Consider the following 23,692-nt stretch of genomic DNA (forward strand, 5'->3'; position numbering starts at 1 on the left):
CGTGCCATAAACACCAATCAATTTATAGACATTCTACAATCTTCACTATCACCAATCTCTTCTCTCTCCTGCCCTAATCTAGCAGCCAAACATTACCATGACACCCTCAAGTCTACCCTGGATCAAATGGCACCCCCTAAAACAGGAACCTCCCGACACAGACGGCAGCAACCCTGGCACACGCAAACAACCCGCTTTCTCAGGCGATGCTCTAGGTCTGCTGAACATCTGTGGAGGAAAACTAAGACTTCTTCAGACTATCTGCACTATAAATTCATGCTTAAATCCTATTACTCCGCTCTTCATCTCGCCAAACAAACATATTTTACCTCCCTCATCTCCTCTCTGTCTAACAACCCAAAACGCCTTTTTGACACGTTCAACTCTCTCCTTCGGCCTAAAGTACAGACCCCAATCACTGATCTCTGTGCTGAAGACCTGGCCAAATACTTCAAAACTAAAATCGATGACATTCGTGATGAAATCCTCTCCCAGTCCCCTAAAAGTTCTGATCCAATTCCCAGCCACTTCTCCTCTTCATCACTCTCAGTTTTTGAGCCTGTAACGGAGGATGAGGTTTCCAGGCTCCTCTCCTCCACCCGCCCCACTACCTGCTCTAGTGACCCCATGCCTTCACACCTCATCCAGTCTCTCTCTCCTGTTATCAGCTGTCACCTAACTAAAATCTTTAACCTCTCCCTCTCTTCTGGGGTCTTTCCTTCCTCCTTCAAACACTCTATCATAACCCCACTATTGAAAAAACCATCTCTGGACCCGTCCCATGCTGCCAACTATCGACCCGTCTCAAATCTCCCCTTTATCTCCAAACTCCTGGAACGCTTGGTCTATCCGCTATCTCTCCGAGAACTCTCTCCTTGACCCCTTACAGTCTGGTTTCTGCTCCCTTCACTCCACAGAAACGGCCCTAACCAAAGTCACTGACGATCTTCTGACGGCCAAATCAAATGGCAATTTCTCTTTACTGATTCTCTTGGACCTCTCTGCGGCTTTTGACACTGTGGATCACCAACTCCTCCTCAGTAGTCTCCGCTCCATCGGTCTCAAGGACTCTGCTCTCGCCTGGTTTTCCTCCTATCTCTCTGGCCGCTCCTTTAGCGTCTCGTTTTCTGACTCTACTTCTTCTCCTCTTCCCCTTGCTGTCGGGGTTCCCCAGGGATCGGTCCTGGGTCCTCTACTCTTTTCACTCTACACATCCCCCATTGGAAAAACAATCAGTAGATTTGTTTTCCAGTACCACCTCTATGCTGATGACACCCAACTCTATACCTCTTCCTCCAACATCACCCCTGCACTCCTACAGAATACCAGTGACTGTCTCTCTGCTGTCTCAGACATCATGTCCTCTTTGTATCTGAAACTAAATCTTTCGAAAACAGAACTTCTTGTTTTTTCTCCATCAACTGATACTGTACCTAACCCTGACATTTCCATCTCGGTATGTGGTACTACCATAACTCCCGGGCAGCAGGCTTGCTGTCTTGGAGTTATACTTGACTCTGATCTGTCTTTCACTCCCCATATTCAGTCCCTTTCACGTTCTTGTCACCTGCATCTCAAAAACATTTCCAGAATCCACCCGTTTCTCACTACTGAATCTGCTAAAACTCTCAATATTGCTTTGATTCACTCCCGCCTCGACTACTGTAACTCTTTACTAATAGGCCTTCCTTTCTCCAAACCTTCTCCTCTCCAGTCCATCCTTAATGCTGCAGCCAGACTCATCTTCCTCTCCAGCCGCTACACCGATGCCTCCTCCCTGTGCCAGTCACTACACTGGTTACCAATTCAGTCCAGAATACAGTACAAAATCCTCAGTCTCACACACAAAGCCCTCCACAATACTGCACCTCCCTACATCTCCTCTCTCATCTCTGTCTACCATCCTACACATTCTCTACGATCTGCTAATGACCTCACACTAACATCTTCCATAATCCGAACTTCTCACTCCCGTCTCCAAGACTTCACTCGTGCTGCACCGATTCTCTGGAATGCTATCCCTCAATCCCTCAGACTCAACAGCAACATCCATAGTTTCAAACGTGGCCTGAAAACACATCTCTTCAGACAGGCCTATAATATTCTCTAATTGGCCTCAACATATCCTCAACATATCCCCACACCTCTTGTTTGAATAGTTATTGTGTAATATTATGTCTGATACTTGTCTTTGTTTGTACCCCATAATTGTAAGCGCTGCGGAATCTGTAGGCGCTATATAAATAAATTATTATTATCTTCAAGCACGGCCAAGCCATGCCCTCCCATTGACTTCTATGGTATGAAAATGCCACGATTTCAAGGCAAAAAACGCCAAACTAGGTTTTGTTGGGCAATTTGAAAATCCAGCCTCTGAGCCCGAAATTGCTGAAAAATGCCAAAAGGATTTAAAAAAAAATGCCAAACTGAAAAATGCCAAGTGAATCTGGCATTTTGCAGTTTACTATTGACTAGCAGCTAACATCTGGATGCAGAAAATTGGCATTTGGCATTGCGGAAAAATTGGCATTTTTTACGGCGTTTTGGCAAAAAAAAAACTCAGTGGAGTTCCAGCCTCAGGTTGGGTTCACACTATGGAATATTCCAAGCAGAGAATTTCTGCTCTGAATTTAGAGTACAGCAACTTCCCTTTGTTTTCAAGGAGATTCTATTGTACTGTGCATACTGCTGAAATGCCGCTCCACGAATTTGTTCATTCTTTGAACGGAAGCAAAACAGATATGCATTGCTATCTATGGAGATGGCTTTCATTGAGGGGCGGAGCGTGACATCACACGCCGCCCGCCCTGTAGTCGCCGGTAATCAGGCCCGGAGTGAACACGCTACGGGGACTGATTACAAACGGGGTGCCGCGTGCAAGATCCCTGGGGTCCCCAGCGGCGGGACTCCCGCGATCAGGCATCTTATCCCCTATCCTTTGGATAGGGGATAAGATGTCTAAGCACCGGAGTACCCCTTTACTCCTGCAAGGGAAGTCCCATCCCCCAATTCCGAGAGCACATTCCTAGAGGGCTAAGCAAGAAGCCCAGATGGCTGCCATAGTGGAGGAGATGAGGCCACAGAGGAGGAAAGAGTATGGCCCTAAACAAATGCCATATGAAGTGTGCCAAGCCCCAAAAAAGGACACAAAAAGCCTTGAAGCCCTGTATATCAGGATGCTAGAGCACCCCAGATAGGGAGAGGCACCCCTAGAGAGGCGCAGAGCCACGGTTATTATATTTGATAAAGTGCGGAAGATTTGCACCCTCATGGACTGCCGCCACGGGGGAACCATTCTAGTAAATAGAAGAGCAGTCAAAAGAGACTATCTCCCACCACATCTGCATTCTCTGGAGAGCAGGGAGATAGTGGAATATACTCCGGTCAACAGTGTGAGAGGAGAATGGGCGGCAGCAGTGACCTGTCCAAAGAACCCAACGCAACTCCCCTTTGCCTACTTCCCATCGGAAGACTGGAATGAATACCTGCCCGAGGCACCCGTCATGGCACCGAAATATCAGACAAAGTCATCTACAGATGTGCCCAGGCCTACTCCTGCTGAGGAGGTTTGGCTGGCCCGACAGGCATCAACACATTGTCCCCCAGTGGCCCAAGCTGCTGCCGTACAAATGGTAGTCACCATGAGTCCTACCATAACGGATTCCAAGTTGTCAAGTGAATTGGAACAATCACGTCAGTCCCTTAGAGGGGGCACAGTCCCGTGGTCCCCGGTACATGTCCTAGCCTAGGAAGCAGCCCAACAGATGAGGCTGGGATAGAAAGTTTCCAGGCTAACACTTATAGGTGATCATTTTATTTTCTACTACTTAGTCGTGAGACTGACCCTGTTATTTGGAGATACCACTGTTGTTTTCTAGATTTTCTGCAACATTCAAGAAAAGTGCCTGGTGGACTAACCAAGAACTCTTGGTAATCCTTTTGCATAAGTTTATGTGCCGGGCTTACAGCCGTGATCCTTTACTACAGACTCTTCAGTGCCAGAACTGTGGAACAGTACTCAAAACTACTAAAAGAGTAATATATTGTTTAATGTCTTGCACAAGTAAATGCAATTATCATTGTTGTTGTAAGAATTTATTATGTGGGTCACCTTGTAATAAAGTGTATATATAGAATGTTTATACAAACTGTCTATAATGTCTAATGTTCTGTTATCAATGGCATTTGTACTGGAGGTGTCCTGATCTGTCAGGAGAAGCGTACCCAGTCACCTCATCGCCATGCCTGCTAGGTATAGAGAATAAAGTACCTATGTATATAGAAGTTACCAGTCTATAGCATATTAATGTCCAGTCATTATAGAATAACTAATTCTAATATAATTTCATGTACAGATAGTCAGTAATGTACATATCATATTTGTGTAGCTAAAATAGTCACATGTTTAGTCAGAACTGTAGCAACATAGTCAATATATACAATATATAAATGTCTAATATCTATTGTTTCCTGTCCACCGTACACTGGGTTCTCTTGGGGCCAGAGAGATCTCCTGAAAGTCGTAAGTAGCATGTAAAGTGGCAGAGCTACTGTGTGCATGAGTAATATTTTCACGTGTTGTCAAAAAGAAATGTATAACTGCTAGTTCAATGTTATGGGGAGAAGTAGCTTAAGCCGATGGGCCCCCTTAGCACAGACATCAGGGTAGACAGCCTCAGGCAGCCAGATCCAAACCAATTATTGACCACAAAACAGTTACAAGGTCAAAACAATCACAACTATAACCTCTTTCAATTTATCCTGGTAACCACCACAAAGACTGAGCATGTATGGACGTTATGTAAAAATGCCACATGGACTCTTCCCCAGTTCATCATCCCTGTGAAGGACATTGATGCAATGCCCCAGAAACTGTCTCTGTTGTCACTTCATGGCCTCCAGTGGTCACTTCATCTCATCTGCCCTCCAAAACTGGGCGCCGAGGATGGCTGTTGTTAAGAGGGGGAGTTTGTGGTGGCCCAGTACAGGAGTTTGACTCCTGTACCCTTGCTGTCCTGTGTGGCAGACTCTATCTCAGTGTCCCCTGAGTCCCCCCTTATTGTATATAGCTCGAACAGTTAATTATACCCTATGTTATTGATTGCATTGTCTTATAATGTTAAATGCCTTTAAATGTTGTTACCAAGTCTTGTAAGTAGAGAAGGTGTCAGTGACCAGATGACTTGTGGGTGACCTATAGGACCCCATCAAAAGTCCTCCCATATAAACCCAGGGAGGAGCTAGTTAGTATATTCTCATGCTGAGGAACAGTCAAGATCTGAGAGTATCTGGTGTCCTGAGGAGACCCAAGGCCTAGTCACGCTTCCATCTTCCATCACCAAGTGCCCCACAGGTGAACGTCAAAGCCTGGTAAGCTACACAAGGGGTGAAGTCTAGTCAGTCCTACTCAAGTCAGTCAAGTCTGTCTAAATTCAGTGTGCGTCTGCAGCATTCTATCCAAGTCCACTACAAGTTCCAGGGAGCCCGCAAGTCTGTAAAGTCACTGGTCACCTCCTTGGGCCCAACTGAGCTGTAAAGCCTATTCCATCTGTCTGCCTCAGTAAAGCTGCCATTGTTCCATAACTTGGTGTCAGAGTCATTATTTGCCCTGTGCCTAGCCCAGGATCCAGCAGCCATACCTCGGGTGGTGCAGAGGTTAACCACACCCTGGAGTCACAAATACAAGGGGTTCATGCCATCTGCCCCTACAGTAATAATATCTGCCCTCATCACACCCTCACCACATATGTAAAGCTTGTCTTAACATATAAGGAATTATAAGTGAATTAATTACCCTCTTACTGTTCTACACTGATAGTTCTTAACAGGGAACTATTTGAGGAGAGTTCGTGTAATGCTTAAGAGGTAATAGGAGACAAAATGTGCCAGAATAGGCTTTCAAAGATTTAACCTATATCTTTTGGAAGCTATTCAGAATCTGTAGCAGTAATAAAAAAATATAAGCTTTTTATAAGCCCTGCTTCACAAAGTTTTGAGAAAAAAAAGCAATCCCATTACATTTCTTTGTCTGAAAAAAAATCTGTCTAACAAGTGTTACCATAGCAACTGCAAAATATAATTGAGCTAATATAGTCTATCATATACACAGTAAGCAGGTTGATAAGATGTATCATATATTAGAAGCCTCTTTTATGCTTTCTTAAAATGACAGCATATTTTTATAGATGGTATTAATTATGTAAAGTAATGATCATAGAAAAAACTTCATACTAAATAACATGAACACACATGCACACAAATGTTATAAATATAGATGTTGTAAATAGCTAAAAAATTAAGCCTAATACATTAATACATATCTCGTACAGTACACACACCTAAAAACACCAATGGTGCCCTCACTTATCAAATGTGGGTGATAAGTCCCAACACCTTGGGACCTGACGAAGAGATGAATCCCCTCTCGAAACGCGTTGTCCTGAGCACCCAGCTATCTGTGTAACTGCGATTACCCATGTATAATATATACTATGGTGAATAAAAAGTTATCACTGTATACCTCATACATGAACTGATTTCTGCATCTCCGGTGGAGCACTGAACCGCAAGTCGGCTTTGGGACCAACCCCTGCCAGGGATCCGCGCAACCTGCATCCAGCTATAAGTCCCAACACGACACACAATGTTCTCACTGGCATCAGCTATGCTCTAGTAGTCCAGCAGATAACGGGAGAAATTACTAATTTTACTCTTAAATGGGCACTGTCAGATACAAAAACCTTTGATATGTTGTAAAGCATGTAAAACCAATAGTTTTTGCAATTGCTTTCATAAAAGAAAAAAAAAAGATGTATTTCATACTGAAAAAGCCAGTCAAAAAACTGCCTTCTGGGATACATACCAGCCTAGCTGTGTCCACTCGTCATCACCTATGTCATGGACCCACTTCATGATTGACAGGTCTGCAGATCTAAAGCTGCTGTGATCGGCTCCCTCACTATGTGACAGGTGTGAGGAGAAAGGGGGAGGGGCAGGAGTACACTGCTGCCTGTGAGCAGATGATGAAAGAAGATGGGGACTGAATGGAGGATTTTTTGTCTAAAAAGTAACTGTCCCTGAATGTATATATGTGTGTGTGGATATATATGTATGTGTGTAAATCTGTGTTGTCTATGTAATGTGAATGTGTATGAATAAATGAATTCAATGTGTGTGTGTGTGTGTGTGTACCTAATACAGGGGGACTACAATCATATGCCTCCAACTGTTGCAAAACTACAACTCCCAGCATGCCTGCACAGCCAAATGATGTGTGGGCATGCTGGGAGTTGTAGTTTTGCAACAGTAGGAGGAACACAGACTGCAGCAACACTGCTGTAAATCTATATGCCTCCAGCTGTTGCTAAACTACAACTCAAAGGATGTGTGGGCATGCTGAGAGTTGTAGTTTTGCAAAAGCTATAAGCACAGAGTGTATGTGTGTGTGTATAGCATAAAACCAGAAAGGAAAGGGTTACAGATGTTCACTCCCGAGACCAGTGACTGAGGAGAGTGAGGGAGGGGGAGGAGGGGGGAAGGGGGAGTGGTTATCACCTGAGGAGAAGAAAGGGACCCGCCCCCCTGCTTCTAGTCGGCAACATTAAGGTAATTCAGAAATAATGCTAATTCTGAGAGAAATATAGGCCATAGACACATAAAAATTATATGTGCATGATCAGGATGAGATACTGAGCAACACAACTTTTTTTGGGGGGTTGATCTGACAGGTATGCTTCAAATTACACTCTTTCACTATGCACTAAAGAACTAGAGGGTTTATTGGGGGAAGGATATTATTCATTGAATAAACTTCCTTAAAACTTGACTATGTTTCCTTAAAAAGACCTACAAGGTAAATTAAGATCAGATACACTTTTAAATAAAAAAAATAAAATAAGAAAACACAGAAAACACAATATGTCCTGCAAAACAGAAACAATAAATGAGGGGTACACTTACAAAGAAGAAAAAAACACCTTTAAAATTCATCATTCCAAAAGGACACAAGTACCCAAACACCACAAAAGAGTTAAGATTCTTATTAAAAGTTTTGACTTTACTATGACTAGCATTAACATTTTTTGACCAGTATTAGGAAATATTATATAACATAACTTAAACCCTATATAGAAGTTACACTGACAAGAATTGTTTCAGGAATCCTATTACATACTGATGCTCATACTTCTATTAATACCTATATTAATATGTTGGAAGGTATAGATAAAACTGCATGGTATTCGTATTGGACTTAAAGTCTGGTTGCACGAAGAACCCTTAAAACATATTTTATCGTGGAGGTGTCAGAGATATAGGAGCATTTGTCTTGCTGTGTAATCTCCAGAACCACTATATAGCCAGGCAGTAATGGAGCAAAAAAAATTGACTACTACATTATAAAGTGATTTTCTTGTGTACAGTTGAGAGGCGTGACCCTATTAGTAAAGTGCAGCGAATGAAATCACTTTGCTTAATAAATATCCCCCTTGGCACACCAAGATGTACATGTCCTAAATCCTTTCGGACTAAGAAGCTAGCGCAGCTCCTTCATAGACAGCAGGTCCTGGCTTATATTATTTTGAATTTGCTACGATATATAATATTTTTTGGTTACATCAATTAGTAAAAAGATGTGTGCCATTACAAAGTACAATTGGTCATGCAAAAAAGAAGCCCTCATATGGGTCTGTAGGTGGAGAAATAAAAGAGTTCTGCCTCTTAAAAAGCGAGGAGAAAAATAAGAATGCAGAAATCTAAATTTCCTGTGTCTTTAACCCCTTAAGGACAAGGTAAATTTTCCTTCTCCCCTTCTAAAAATTATAAAGCTTAAAATTTTGCACCTACAGACCCATATAAGGGCTTGTTTTTTGCATCACCAATTGTACTTTGTAATTAATTCCATTATTTCATTACAAAATCTATGGTGAAACAAACAAAAAAAATAAAATAAAAAAATAAAAAACATTATGGGGTGAAAAAAAAAAAAACACTTGTATATTTTGGGGACTTCCGTTTCTATGCAGTGCACTTCTCGGTAAAAAGGACACCTTATCTTTATTCTGTAGGTCCATACAGTTACAAGGATACCCAATTTATGTAGGTTTTATTTTATTACTTGAAAAAAATTATAAATTCCTGCACCAAAATCTATACACTTAAAATTGTCCTCTTCTGACCCCTATAACTTTTTAATTTTTCTGCATATGGGCTATATGAGGGCAAATTTATATGGGCTATATGAGGGCAGATCTGTAGTAGTAGTCTGCCACTGACCGTGCGGTTTAACTAACCTTATATTTTAATAGTTTGGACATTTACATTATTTTATTTAAAAAATGGGAAAAAGGGGGTGATTCAAATTTTTAAGAGGGAAGGGGCTAATTTACTTTTATTATCTTTTTTTTTTTTTTTTTTTTCTAGTCCCTATAGGGGGCTATAACATGCAATCTTGTAATTGCATACACTGTTCAATGTTGAGCTTTGGCTCAGCATTGATCAGTGTTATCGGTGCTCTGCTGCTCTATCCTGCAAAGCCTGGCTAGAACATCAGAGCACCAATCAGACAGCCAGGAGGCAGGTAAGGGCCCTCCTGCCATCCACTTAGCTCACCGGGACCAGCGATTTCGCAGTGGATGTCCCAATCAGTTCTGCTGAGCTAACCGGCACCACTATCCCCGCATTTAGACACTGTGGTCAACTTTGATTGCTGCGTCTAAAGGGATAGTGCCAGAATTAACCATGGGTCCTGGCTGCTGATAGCAACCAGGACTCACCGGGTTTGAAGCGTGCTCAGCTCGAGAGCATGCTTCAACCCCCGGTAATGGGACCAGGGCGTACAGGTACTCCCTTGGTCCTTAAGCACCAGTGAATAAAGGCGCACCTGTACACCCTCAGTCCTTGAGGAGTTAAGGTCAAAATTGTCTGTGTCCTTGAAGGGGTACTCTGCCCCTAGACATCTTTTCCCCTATCCAAAAGGAGTATAATATGTCTGATTGAGGGGGTTCGGCCTCTGGGACCTGTGCAGCACCTGGTGTTCTGAACATTATGTTCAGAACACATGGGGTGGGCAACCGTGACATTAGGGCTGGGGGGTATGACCAAAAATGCACATCACTGTATTTTTGCAAGTTATGGCGGTTCCACGATATTTCCGCCCCCCCCCCCCCCCTTGAGGAACAAATCATATATGACCCCCAGGCGCTGCTATATTTCTCTAACACCCCTCCCCTCTCCTCCAGGCCGCAGCACGTTAAAATGAATGATTTGTGCTTTAAATGAATGACTTGCAGGCCGTGGCACTGGAAACGATTAAAGGAAAACTGTCAGATATTTTCTCCCGCACTATCCACATGTACTGCTGGATAGTGTGGGAGACGCTGATTCCAATGAGCCCTACCTTGCCTGGATCCGCCGGGCCGTTCGCCCGCAATTCGCCCCGTACTTTTATTCTATGTGTATATCTTGCTGTAACTGGCACGGGCAGGGCTTCTGCAGGTTAACTGGCACGGACGTCAGTGTCGCTTATGAATATTCATCCCCCCTCCCTCCAGTTCTCCCTCTCTTCGCCGCTCCTAACTGGAGGGAGGGGGGATGAATATTCATAAGCGGCACTGATGTCAGTGGCAGTTAACCTGCAGAAGCCCCGCCCATGCCAGTTACAGAAATATATACGCATAGAATAAAACCACAATTGCGGGCGAAGGGCCGGGTGGATCCAGGCAAGTTAGGGCTCATTGGAATCAGCGTCTCCAGCACTATCCACCTGTACCTGTGGATAGTGCGGGAGAAAATATGACAGTTTTCCTTTAAGTTGCGAGCCGGAAGCTGTCACCTTCCCCTGCAAGCGCTAAAAGCCAGGCTTTTAGCGCTTGCAGGGGTAGGTGACAGCTTGCCCCGGCTCACATCTCATTCATTTAAAGCGCCGGCGGCCCGCAAGTCATTCATTTAAAGCAAGGCCCCCAAATCATTCATTTAAAGCACTGCCCGCAAGTCATTCATTTAAAGCATGGCCCGCAAGTCATTCATTTAAAGCATGGCCTGCAAGTAATTCATTTAAAGCGCCGCGACCCGCATTTCATTCATTTAAAGCACCACGACCGGCAAGTCATTCATATAAAGCGCCGGCGGCCGCAAACTCGTTCATTTACAGCGCCGCCGCAACTCATCTGTGGCTGATAATTCATTCATTCGAGGGGGGAGGGGCCCAACCGGTATTGCGGTATGGGAAAAATTCATATCGTGCAGGGAAAAAATGTCGGAATTTGGTATGAACCGGTATACCGCCATGCCCTACATGACATCACACCACGCCCCCTCCATTCATGTCTATGGTAGGGGGTGTGGTGGCCAAAAGGGCATAGCATGATGTCGTGACCATGGCCACCCACATCAAGCATTCTGAATATAATGTTCAAAACATTGGGTGCTGCACCGAGATAGCAGGGAAGTCCCAGAGGCCGGACCCCGCAATCAGACATCTAATCCCCTATTCTTGGGATAGGGAATAAGATGTCTAGGTGCAGAGTACCTCTTTAAAAGGGATAAAAATGTAATATGGAGTAATCATTTAATTTTGTCAAAGGTCAAGGATGGGAGGGCAATGAACTTTAACTACAGCTCTACCTGTCATATAAAATTACAGCTATTATACCAAAAAGCATTGCGCATAAATGCCTTTTAAAAGTTGATAAAATAGAAATAAATAGAAACAAGCCCTAGTAGTGTGTTTGTAGTTGCCATGCTTGTTAACAGTTTTGCAGGTAGCAAGAGGAAATAGTTCATGCTTTATGCAGCAGATGATAAATATAAAAAAAAAAAACACAAGTGTTCACTTTCCTTTAAACTTTGTATTTTATTAACAAAATGAATATGGTTTATACACTGCTCAAAAAAATAAAGGGAACACAAACAACACAATGTAACTCCAAGTCAATCACACTTCTGTGAAATCACACTGTCCACTCAGGAAGCAACACTGATTGACAATCAATTTCACATGCTGTTGTGCAAATGGAACAGACAACAGGTGGAAATTATAGGCAATTAGCAAGACACCCACAATAAAGGAGTGGTTCTGCAGGTGGTGACCACAGACCACTTCTCAGTTCCTATGCTTCCTGGCTGATGTTTTGGTCACTTTTTAATGCTGGCGGTGCTTTCACTCTAGTGGTAGCATGAGACGTAGTCTACAACCCCCACAAGTGGCTCAGGTAGTGCAGCTAATCCAGGATGGCACATCAATGTGAGCTGTGGCAAGAAGATTTGCAGTGTCTGTCAGCGTAGTGTCCAGAGCATGGAGGCACTACCAGGAGACCGGTCAGTACATCAGGAGATGTGGAGGAGGAGAGCGTAGGAGAGCAACAACCTGGCAGCAGGACGCTACCTCCGTCTTTGTGCATGGAGGAGCACTGCCAGAGCACTGAAAAATTACCTCCAGAAGGCCACAAATATGCATGTGTCCACTCAAACGGTCAGAAACAGACTCCATGAGGGTGGTATGAGGGCCTGAAGTCCACAGGTGGGGGTTGTGCTTACAGCCCAACACCGTGCAGGATGTTTGGCATTTGCCAGAGAACACCAAGATTGGCAAATTCGCCACTGGCACCCTGTGCCCGTCACAGATGAAAGCAGTTTCACACTGAGCACGTGACAGACATGACAGACTGGCCATGGAGACCGTTCTGCTGCCTGCAACCTCCTCCAGCATGACCCGTTTCGCAGTGGGTCAGTAATGGTGTGGGGTGGCATTTCTTTGGGGGGGCTGCACAGCCCTCCACGTGCTTGCTAGAGGTAGCCTGACTGCCATTAGGTACAGAGATGAGATCCTCAGACCCCTTGTGAGACCATATGCTGGTGCGGTTGGCCCTGGGTTCCTCCTAATGCAAGACAATGCTAGACCTCATGTGGCTAGAGTGTGTCAGCAGTTCCTGCAAGAGGAAGGCATTGATCCTATGGACTGGCCCGCCCGTTCCCCAGACCTGAATCCGATTGAGCACATCTGGGACATCATGTCTCGCTCCATCCACCAATGTCACGTAGCACCACAGACTGTCCAGGAGTTGGCGGATGCTTTAGTCCAGGTCTGGGCGGACATTCCTCAGGAGACTATCCGCCACCTCATCAGGAGCATGCCCAGGTGTTGTAGGGGGGTCATACGGGCACGTGGAGGCCACACACACACACACTACTGAGCCTCATTTTGACTTGTTTTAAGGACATAACATCAAAGTTGGGTCAGCCTGTGGTGTGGTTTTCCACTTTGATTTTGGGTGTGACTCCATATCCAGACCTCTATGGGTTGATAAATTTGATTTCCATTGATAATTTTGTGTGATTTTGTTGTCAGCACATTCAACTATGTAAAGACGAAAGTATTTCAGACGATTAGTTCATTCATTCAGATCTTGGATGTATAAAGTGGGGGTACACTTTTCTCAAGTCTGGGCTTGATTGTCACCAATAAATGGGTGTATATAAAATATATGTAAAAAATGATGTCGATCAAGTTAATTAATTTAAAACTATTTATTTTTACAATGATAGTGCTTGTGGTGTCCTTTGTAGGGCCCTTACATCGGACTCACCACGATATGCAAGGTAGTGAATGTATCAAATATTCAAACCTTTTTCCGGCAACCAGGCTCCAGGACATTGCTGGTAAGAGGCACAGTGTGCCAAATCCCCTCAAAACTTTCCCTTTGCCGGCGGGGTAGAGTGGTCCGCATTTGAGGGGCCTCCAGCGCTGCAGAGAGCTGCCTCATGCACCCACAGGATTACAATTAAGAGACTATGTATATGCCACTCACCAATCTCTATCCCTGTGCCGCCAGGGTAGAGTGGGATACACACAAGGAAACCCCAGCGCCGCAGAGCGCATTGATTTTAACCCCTTACCAACATGCTGCCACATGCATTATCCTGACCAGATACGAGCTAAACAGAGACATTGCTACTCAGACTATTTGGAATCAACCATACAAGGCACGATCTCCGTGCATACATCTATAAGCGATACAGACTATTTGCCACACTGGGATACCAGCACTTTTTTACCCTGTATATTATATGTCTATTTAATTTTATTTTATTTCATTGTATGAATATTTGATACATTCACTACCTTTCTTATCGTGGTGATACCGATGTTAGGGCCCTACAAAGGACACCCCAAGCACTATCATTGTAATAATGAAGTGTTTTAAATTAATTCACTGGATCGACATAATTTTTTACATATATTTTATATACACCCATTTATTGGTGACGATCAAGCCCAGACTTGAGGAAAGTGTACCCCCACTTTATACATTGTTCACAGGTTGTATGGGATACACAACCTTTTTCACATTAGTACTCAACTGGTAGTAATACTATTGAACCTATTGTTGGGTTGCAGCTACCTATACACATTTTCAGATCTACGATGTGCTATCTTAGTGTTCCCTTTATTTTTTTGAGCAGTGTAGTTTGTGCAAATACCTTATATTGACATTTATAGACCTTATAGAGCACGTTCAATCAAGGACTTGCTCTTATAGAAATGCTGCAATTGTTGACAGCCAATGTGAAATCACAAAATGAAGATAAATACAAATGAAAGTGCAGCCTATTTTTGGCACTATGTGGAAATGCATACAAATAGTGAGGTTTTAAAAAGGATAGAGTGGTTTTAAAAAGGAGATTCTGCTTTAAGGTAAGACAGTAATTGGAAAGAAATTGAACTGGCATAGTGTTACAAAGTTTAAACCTACATCTCTTTGAAGGTATTGAAAATCTATTCTAGTGATAACATGTTAGAATTTCAAAAACCATACATCAAAATGTTCTAGGGCTCTGCCAGCAATCTCACTGACATTACATTGGAATAATGGAAAAAGTTAATATTTTAGCTGTTATGTAAAAGTCATGTAAAACTTATTGGATCAAATGTAGACTTCACTCATTGTTAGCTTATTTAAACATTCATTGCAATGATAGCATGTTCATTAATAAATATACAACCTGGAAGAACCAACATTTTTTTTCTTTATTATTAAAAAAAAAAGAATAACTACGATATACAAAGTCATAATTATGAAATACTAAACTAAAATCATTTGACAAAACTGCACACTGAAAAGTCAGATAGCTTTAGAAGTTAAAGGGGTACTCTGATACAGAACATCTTTTCCCCTATCCACATAGTGGATGATCCCGAGGGGTCCGACCACTGGGACCTCCTACAATCTTCATGCACGTACTGACCTCCTCTGTCGACCACTGCACGAAGCTGTTGCCGACATGCCCCTCAATGTATCTCTAAGGTTAAGCAAGGGATACACGAATGCAGTAGTCAAAAAGACAGAGGTAAGAGCAGGTGAGTTATTTCAGTTTAGTATTCAAATACAAGGGCAGAGAGCAGACAAAGGGACATGGTCAGAAAACTAGATTCAATACCAAGACATAATGAATAAAAAAACAGCTTTGCACTGATCAGGAACCTATTGGATCTAATTACTCAGTCACTAGACAATGGGAAGAAAGTTGTTAATAGCCTAGGAAGACTGGGCATTGGCTAGAAGAAAGGTATGAAGAGGACAGCGGAGGCAAGCAGGATGCTTGACCGGTAGGCCCAGCAGAGGAGTGCAGATGAAGATAAGGCAAGGGCAGGTCACCAGTAAAAATGGAGCAGTGGGACATAAGACTGCTAGGTTGTCAGCATTCACTTGCTTTTTAATGTATAGAATAGCATAGTGTGTTTCGCTAAAGGGAAGCATAAAGGGAACCTGTTATCAGATTTGACTGCATATAACGCGTTACAATGTGCTATTTATGGTATAATCTTCCCTCTCTCCATCCCCAGGAGACGTTCCTGCCCACCAGGATGGGAAGGGTATATAATTTATAAGTATCTCCTGCCGGCGCCAAGCCCAAAGAAGATCCATAGAACAAAGCTTTAAACTTTATTAAGTTAAAATATGTGGTGGAGCAAAGAGCCATTGGCTCCCTTACCACTACTTACTCTTGTAAGCCATAGACTAGTTTGGAGCTGAGATGTACAAAGGCTTGAAGCAGCTGAAGACATCAGAGTCCAGGTGCAGAAAGCAGAATTACATCTCTGCATTGTGAAGCCAGCACTGGACCACAGACAGCAGATGCATAACCCTTAGAGGATAGGGGATAAGATGTCTGATCGTGGGGGCCCGCTGCTGGGATCCCCCGCGATCTCCCTGCAGCACCCGCATTCTATGCGGAGCTGCATCTCTAGTTTTGCAAATCTCTGGGTTTCCGGGACTGGAGACATGATGTAAAGCCACGCCCCCTACGTTCATGTCTACGGGAGGGGGCGTGATGGCTGTCACGTCCCCAGTCCCGGAAACCTGGAGGTTTCCAAAACTAGAGACGCAGCTCTGCATGGAATGCAGGTGCTGCAGGGAGATCGCGGGGGGTCCCAGCAGCGGGCCGCCCGTGATCAGACATCTTATCCCCTATCCTTTGGATAGGGAATAAGATGTTTTTGACTGGAATACCCCTTTAAGGACCGTCCATTTTTCCTTTTTGCACTTTTGCTTTTTTCCTTCTCCCCTTCTAAAAATCATAATGCTTTCTAATAACACTTTTCTACCTACAGACCCATATGAGGCCTTCTTTTTTTGCACCACCAGTTTTACTTTGTAATGACCTCAATCATTTCACCACAAAATTTATGGCGAAACCAAAAAATATATATATTTTTTGTGGGACAAAATTTTAAAACAAAAACACAATTTTTTAAGTTTTAGGGGCTTTCAATTCCATGCAGAGCACTTTTCGGTGACACCTTATATTTATTCTGTATGTCCATATGATTAAAATGATACCCAACTTATATACATTTTATTTAGTTTCACTTCTTTTAACCTCCCTGGCGGTATGATTCTGTCTGGAAATTTGTACCAAAAGAGGTACCATTTTTTGCATTGAATTTCACATCTCCCCCATCACATTCCCCCTCCCTTGTCACATTCCCCCCCCCCTTATCACATTCTCCTCCCCCTTGTCACATCCCCCCCTCCCTTGTCACATCCCCCCCCTTGTCACATTCTCCCCCCCCCCTTGTCACATTCTTCCCCCCTTGTCACATTTATCCCCCCTTCTCACCTTGTCCTGCAGCAGCATACACTGGGTTTGCCGGGCAGATTTCAAACCTAGTGTATTTGCTGCAGAACAAGCCCTTTCCCCTTCAGCCAATCACTGGCTTCACACCACTGTGGCCTGTGATTGGCTGAAAAGTGAAAGGTCCTGCAAGAGGGGAATGACACGGAGGGGAATGACATCTGCAGGGACCGGGATTAGGTGAGCAAAAGTTTTTTTTTTATTTTACTCCTTTTTCCTTTTACACTTAGCTCAGTGTTTTTCTAACAGGGTGCCTCCAGCTGTTGTGAAACTACTACTCCCAGCATGCTCGGACAGCCTTTGGCTGTTCGGGCATGCTGAGAGTAGTAGTTTTGCAACAGCTGAAGGCCCCCTGGTAGGGAAACAATGACTTTTAGTATTTTTCTTTACCGGCTCTGGCCGACCCCCGCCACGAGAGCCGACCCGAGCAGATAATCGCATGTTTTCCCGGGGGCTGCATCGCTATATCGCATTGCTTTTGCGATATATCGTGCAGCCCGGCCAGCAACTCTGCAATTCTACCCCGAGCGTGACTCGGGGTTACCGATCCTGGCAGGAAAAATTAACCCCGAGTCACGCTCGGGATTACCGCTCAGGAGGTAAGAAAATTATAACTTTTTGTACGAAAATTTTAATGTTTAAAAAATTTCCTCTTCCGATCCATATAAAGTTTACATTTTTCCGTATACGGTGATGTGTTGGAGCAAATTTTTTGTGTCATGATCTGTTGTTTCTATCAGTACCATTTGTTTTGATGGGACTTTTTGATCACTTTTTATCCATTTTTTTGGGATATACAAAGTCACCAAAGTCACCATCAAACTTATTAGGGGTTAAATCACTTAATTTTTTTACTTTTTTCACACAATTACATACAATCTTCAGATTGCATACACTGTTCAATGCTATGCCATAGCATAGCATTGATCAGTCTTATAGGTGCTCCATTGCTCCAGTCTGCCATGGCTGACTGTAACTTTGGAATATCGATCGGACAGCGAGTAGGCAGGTAAGAGCCCTCTTGCTGTCCTCTCAGCTGATCAGCATCACTGAGCAGCCAGAAAGTATTTAACATTTTAGACGCCGCAATCAACTTTGATTGCAGCGCCTAAGGGGTTAATGCCAGGCATCAATGTGGTCGGTGATGTCTGGCAATAGCCACGGGTCCCGGTGTCAGATAGCTGCCAGGACCACCCCTCTATGACCTGCGCTCAGCTCCTGAGCGTGGGTCATAGAAGGGGAGCGGGTCAAGGGCTTGTACATCCTTTGTCGTCAAGAGGTTAAAGGGGTACTCCGGTGGAAAAATGTTTTTATTTAAAATCAACTGGTGACACAAAGTTAAATTAATTTGTAAATGACTTCTATTTAAAAATCTTAATCCAGTATTTATCAGTTGCTGAATTCTCCACAGGAAATTTTATTTCCTCTGGAATTATTTTCAGTCTGACCACAGGGCTCTCTGCTGACACCTCTTTCCATGTCAGGAACTGTCAGGAGTACAAGCAAATCCCCATGGCAAACCTCTCTTGCTTTGGACAGTTCCTGATACAGAACTGCAGAGAGCACTGTGGTCAGACAGAAAAAATTCCCAAAAGAAATACAACTTCCTGTGGAGCATACAGCAGCTAAGTAATTTACAAATCTATTTAACTTTGTGTCACCAGTTGATTTTAAAAAGTTTGTTTTCCACTGGAGTACCCCTTTAAACACATGCTAATGCAATCCACAGAAACACATAAAGGTCGCAGTATATGTGGGGTTAGGATAGGATGGGAGGCCACAAGTCAAGTTGTAAAACCTATGGTTTGTTAGACTTTCCCTGATCAGACTAGGAGTGTTATTATAATGCAATGAAAGCAGTAGACCAAGGAAAGAGCTGACTATGGCTAATTTCAGTCAAAACTAGCAATGGATTCAAAACACAAAAAAGCTGCAATCTTTCCATTATATAGTTTTCTTTTGTGTCAGTTCCACTCTTGGTTTTGGCTAAACATACTAACCAAAATACTGTTAATGAACTCAGCTTAGTACTGAAGAGTTGTAAGCTTTCTTGTGAAGTGGGAAGATCAGCAGAATAAATGAATAAATAAAATAATTAAAAAACCATAATAGAGAATACTATCCCCACATTATTCAGTAAAGAAATATAGGACATATAGTTCAGTGAAGAAGTGTCAAGCACAGGATAAAATGGAATAGAGAGTAACAAAGTGACATAATAGGAAAGTGTGCAATTGAGATAGTGACTCATGCAAAAAGATAAAATAACACATCATAATAATATTGCACAGGCCTAATGTATGGATGTCAGAATAAGACTACCCAATACATAATGATGGTAAGTATATACTTACTACAAAAACACAAAAATGTGAAGAGGAAAGAAAAGTAGATGCAAATAATGATGAGACAGGAAATTATCCACACAAACAAAGGTGCACTGCACACAGTGAGAAAAAACTAACCACAGCAATACATTTCCAAAGACATATAAAGTCCAATCCATAAAACATAGTTTAATATATAATAGGTGTCATATGAGTATAGTATATGAAAAATAGAAATAAATATAGAGATACGAGATAATAATCGAAAAATAATGGAAAAAATTTGAATAACAAAAATAGAAGTGATAATGATTGTGGGAATAAATGAGTAGTGTAAAGAATAAAAAATGTATTAAAAAATACATAAGTTACACGGAGAAATCAGGTAAATTAGAAGCTGGTCCACTTTATGATAATGTCCATGAGCCAAGCAATGATGGAGATCCAACAGGTTTTACCAACACTGAAACAACAAATAAGAAAAAAACAGATGAGAACCAAGGTCACACCAACAACACCAAAACAAACCTAGACAAAAACAGGTTAAAAAGTTCAAACTCGCAATGACATACAAAGAACTTACACCAGTTAAAAGGTAATTATATACCACAATGAGGTGCTATTAACTGCTCTAGCTATACCTCCAAATACAAAAAAATCGGAACAGAGTAAAAATTATATATTAACTGAAAAGACAAACAATCCAAAAACATATATAGAAGATATGGAGACTAACAAAGAAAAAAGGGCATAGCTTATGCCCTCATTGAGGCCATATGGGGCTATCGTATTCAGAGTAAATATCCATCTGGCTTCTTTCTGGGCCAGTATACGTTTCCAGTTGCCATCCCTCTGGGTGACAATCACTCCGTTGATGCCCCTTACCCGGAGTAGTGAAGAATCTGAATTGTGTCTTACTTTAAAATGTTTAGGGATGGTCTTGAGTTTAGACAGATCTTCCTCAGAGTTTGCCGCCTGAATCCCTAGTACATGTTCTCTGATTCATTGTTGGTGTTCTTGTGAAGTCCACATAAATTAGGCCAAAGGGGCATGTTGCAAAATAAACTACTCCAGATGTCATACAGGTGATTGCACGCGTGATGTTAAATTCTTTTGAGCCTGTGGAGCCCAAAAATATTGTGGTAGTTTCCATATTGCAACAGGAAACACAGTTCCCACAGGGACGAGTGCCCCATTTAGCCCCTTTATAGCAAAAGATGTGACCAGGTTTTGAACCCACATGGTGACTTCGTACAAGAAGATCCCTCAGATTTTTTGATCTCCTATATGTAATTGAGGGGTTAGATGGAAGGTGCTGTTTCAGAATTGGATCAATCATAAAAACATTCCAGTATTTTCTTAAACTCTCTCTCATTTGCCACCAACCAGAATTATATTCAGGAATAAATCTCACCTGTTTATCCTTTTTCTTCTCGTACTTTTTTTGATGTAGAAGGTCGTGTCTTTGCACTGCAGCAGCCCTCTGGTAGCCTCGTCTAATGTAGCCCTTGGAATATCCTCTTTCCTGGAATCTTGTGCTAAGATCCAAAGAATGTTGTTTAAAATTCTCTTCTCTTTAACATATCCTCCTCATCCTGATTAATTGGCCAATCGGTATGCTGTTAATTAAGTTGCATGGATGGAGAAGTGAGTTTGTGGAGGTCTGTTTTCTGAATAAGTCTGTTTGGATGAATCCTAAGTCATCCACATGGAATGGTGTATCAAGGAAGTCCATATTCTTTCTCCCTACTTTGTAGGTAAGCTTGATGTTCATTTGATTGTCATTCAGATGGTACATAAATATCTCCAGGTCTTCCCAGGATTCCTGCCAAATAAACAGAATTTCATCGATGTATCTGCCCCAGTAATGTACTCGTTCAATGAATGGTGGTGGGTTGATTAGGAATATCCTCCTTTCACACAGCCCCAGGAACAAATAAGCATATGAGGGCGCACAGGCCACCCCCATAGCTGTTCCCTGGAGTTGTAGGTAAAACACTTCTCAGAACGTAAGGAAATTGTGGGTCAGGATGAAGTTTAGTAGGTTGATGATGAACTCGTTATACTCACCATCATATTCTGACATTGAGGGGAAGTATTTAGTCGCTTACTATCCATTGGTATGTTTAATTGAAGTATAAAGTGCTTCCGCGTTGCAGGTTACTAGGTACATATCCAGTTCCAAACAGACTTATTCAGAAAAACAGACTGCCACAAACTCACTTCTCCATGCAACCTCGTCTCATTCACGCAACTTAATTAACAGCATACAAATTTGTCAATTCCTCAGGATGAGGAGGATATGTTCAACAGAAGACTCTTTTTAACAACATTCTTTGGAACTTAGCATAAGATTCCAGGAAAGAGGATATTCCAAGGGCTCCATTAGATTAGACTACCAGAGGGCTGCAGCAGTGCAAAGACACAACCTTCTACATCAAGAAGGTTGTGTCTTTGCAAGAAAAAGGATAAACAGGTGAGTCATTTCTGAATATAATTCTGGTTGGGGCAAATGAGATAGAGTTTAAGAAAATACTGGAATGCTCTTACTATTGATCCGATTCTGAAACAGTACTTTCCATTTAACCCTTCGATTACATATAGGAGATCAAAAAACTTGTACGAAGTCACCATGTGGGTTCAAAACCTGGTCACATCTTTTGCTCTAAAGGGGCTAAATGGGGCAGTTGTCCATGTGGGAACTGTGTTTCCTGTTGCAATATGGAAACTACCACAATATTTTTGGGCTCCACAGGCTCAAAAGAATTTAACATCACGCATGCAATCACCTGCATGACATCTGGAATAGTTTACTTTGCAACCTGCCCCTTTGGCCTAATTTATGTTGGTCTGACTTCACAAAAACTACGTCGATGAATCAGAGAACATGCACTAGGGAGTCAAGCCGCAAGCTCTGAGGAAGATCTGTCTAAACTCAAGACTATCCCTAAACATTTTACACAATTCAGCTTCCTCCGTACTCTGGGTAAGGGGCATCGATAGAGTGATTGTCACCCAGAGGAGTGGCAACTAGAAAAGTATTCTGGCCCAGAAAGAAGCCAGATGGATATTTACTCTGAATACAATAGCCCCATATGGCCTCAATGAGGGCATAAGCTATGCCCCTTTTTCTTCAGCAGAGTACAGAATCTGTTAACTCTACGGCTCCCTCTAGTACGCCGGAGGAGTGTTTTGAGGAGGAGTTTAGGTGGCTGGAGGAGCCGTCTGTCAGTGGGATGTTGCGGCGCTCTAGTTCTGCTTCTGTTACTGAGCTCCGTTTTTCTATTCCTGCTCCGACACCTGTCCCTTCCAAGAGTATGGAGTGCCCTGCTACTCCTGCTCCCCCTCCACAGCAGCCCCCGAGTGTTCCTGTGCCCCCGGTGATTTAGCCTTCCAGAAGGAACACAGCGTCTAGGAGTCAAGTCCAGCCGCCTGTCCAGCACGCTTCCTGCCCTCCACCTGCTCAATGCAAGCACCGCAGATTCCTGTTCCTGTTGAGGGTCCAGCTGCAGGTGAGAACACTCGTGTTGCCAGTCATCCTGGTCTGTCTGTCTTCTTTAACCCCTTAAGGACGAGGCCCATTTTGGCCTTAAGGACCAGACCAATTTTATTTTTGCATTTTCGTTTTTTCCTCCTCGCCTTCTAAAAATCATAACTCTCTTATATTTCCATCTACAGACCCATATGAGGGCTTGTTTTTTGTGTCACCAATTGTACTTTGTAATGACATCACTTATTTTACCATAAAATGTACGGCGCAACCAAACAAATATTATTTATGTGGGAAAATTGAAAAGAAAACCGCAAATTTTGGAAGGTTTTGTTTTCACGCTGTACGCTTTCCGGTAAAAATGACATGTTTTCTTTATTCTGTGGGTCGATACGATTAAAATGACACCCATGATTATATGCTTTTCTATAATTGTACCGCTAAAGAAAATTTCAAACCATTTTAACAAAATTAGTATGTTTGAAATTGCCCTACTTTGACCACCTATAACTTTCTAATTTTTCCGTATATGGGGTGATATGAGGGTGCCATGATCTGTAGTTTTTATCAGTACCACTTTTGCTTAGGTTTTACTTTTTCTTAATTTTTTTATTATTTTTTTGTGGAATAAAATGTGACAAAAAAAGCATCAATTTTGGACTTTTTTTTTTTTTTTTACGTTTGCGCCGTTCACCGTACGGGATAATTAACAATATATTTTAATATTTCAGACTTTTACGTA

At 42.6% G+C, this 23,692-nt stretch overlaps 1 long non-coding RNA gene across 1 annotated transcript in view; it reads right to left on the reverse strand.

The window, feature by feature from the left end:
- Positions 1-19,637: 19,637 nt before the first annotated feature.
- The window catches only part of LOC130356141 (uncharacterized), a 30,722-nt gene continuing 26,667 nt past the window's right edge, over positions 19,638-23,692 (reverse strand). The window contains exon 4 of the long non-coding RNA XR_008888793.1: positions 19,638-19,923. This is a non-coding gene — a long non-coding RNA (uncharacterized LOC130356141). The remainder of the gene's footprint in view (positions 19,924-23,692) is intronic.

Source organism: Hyla sarda, chromosome 2 (genome assembly GCF_029499605.1).
Source record: "Hyla sarda isolate aHylSar1 chromosome 2, aHylSar1.hap1, whole genome shotgun sequence".
NCBI lineage: Eukaryota > Metazoa > Chordata > Amphibia > Anura > Hylidae > Hyla > Hyla sarda.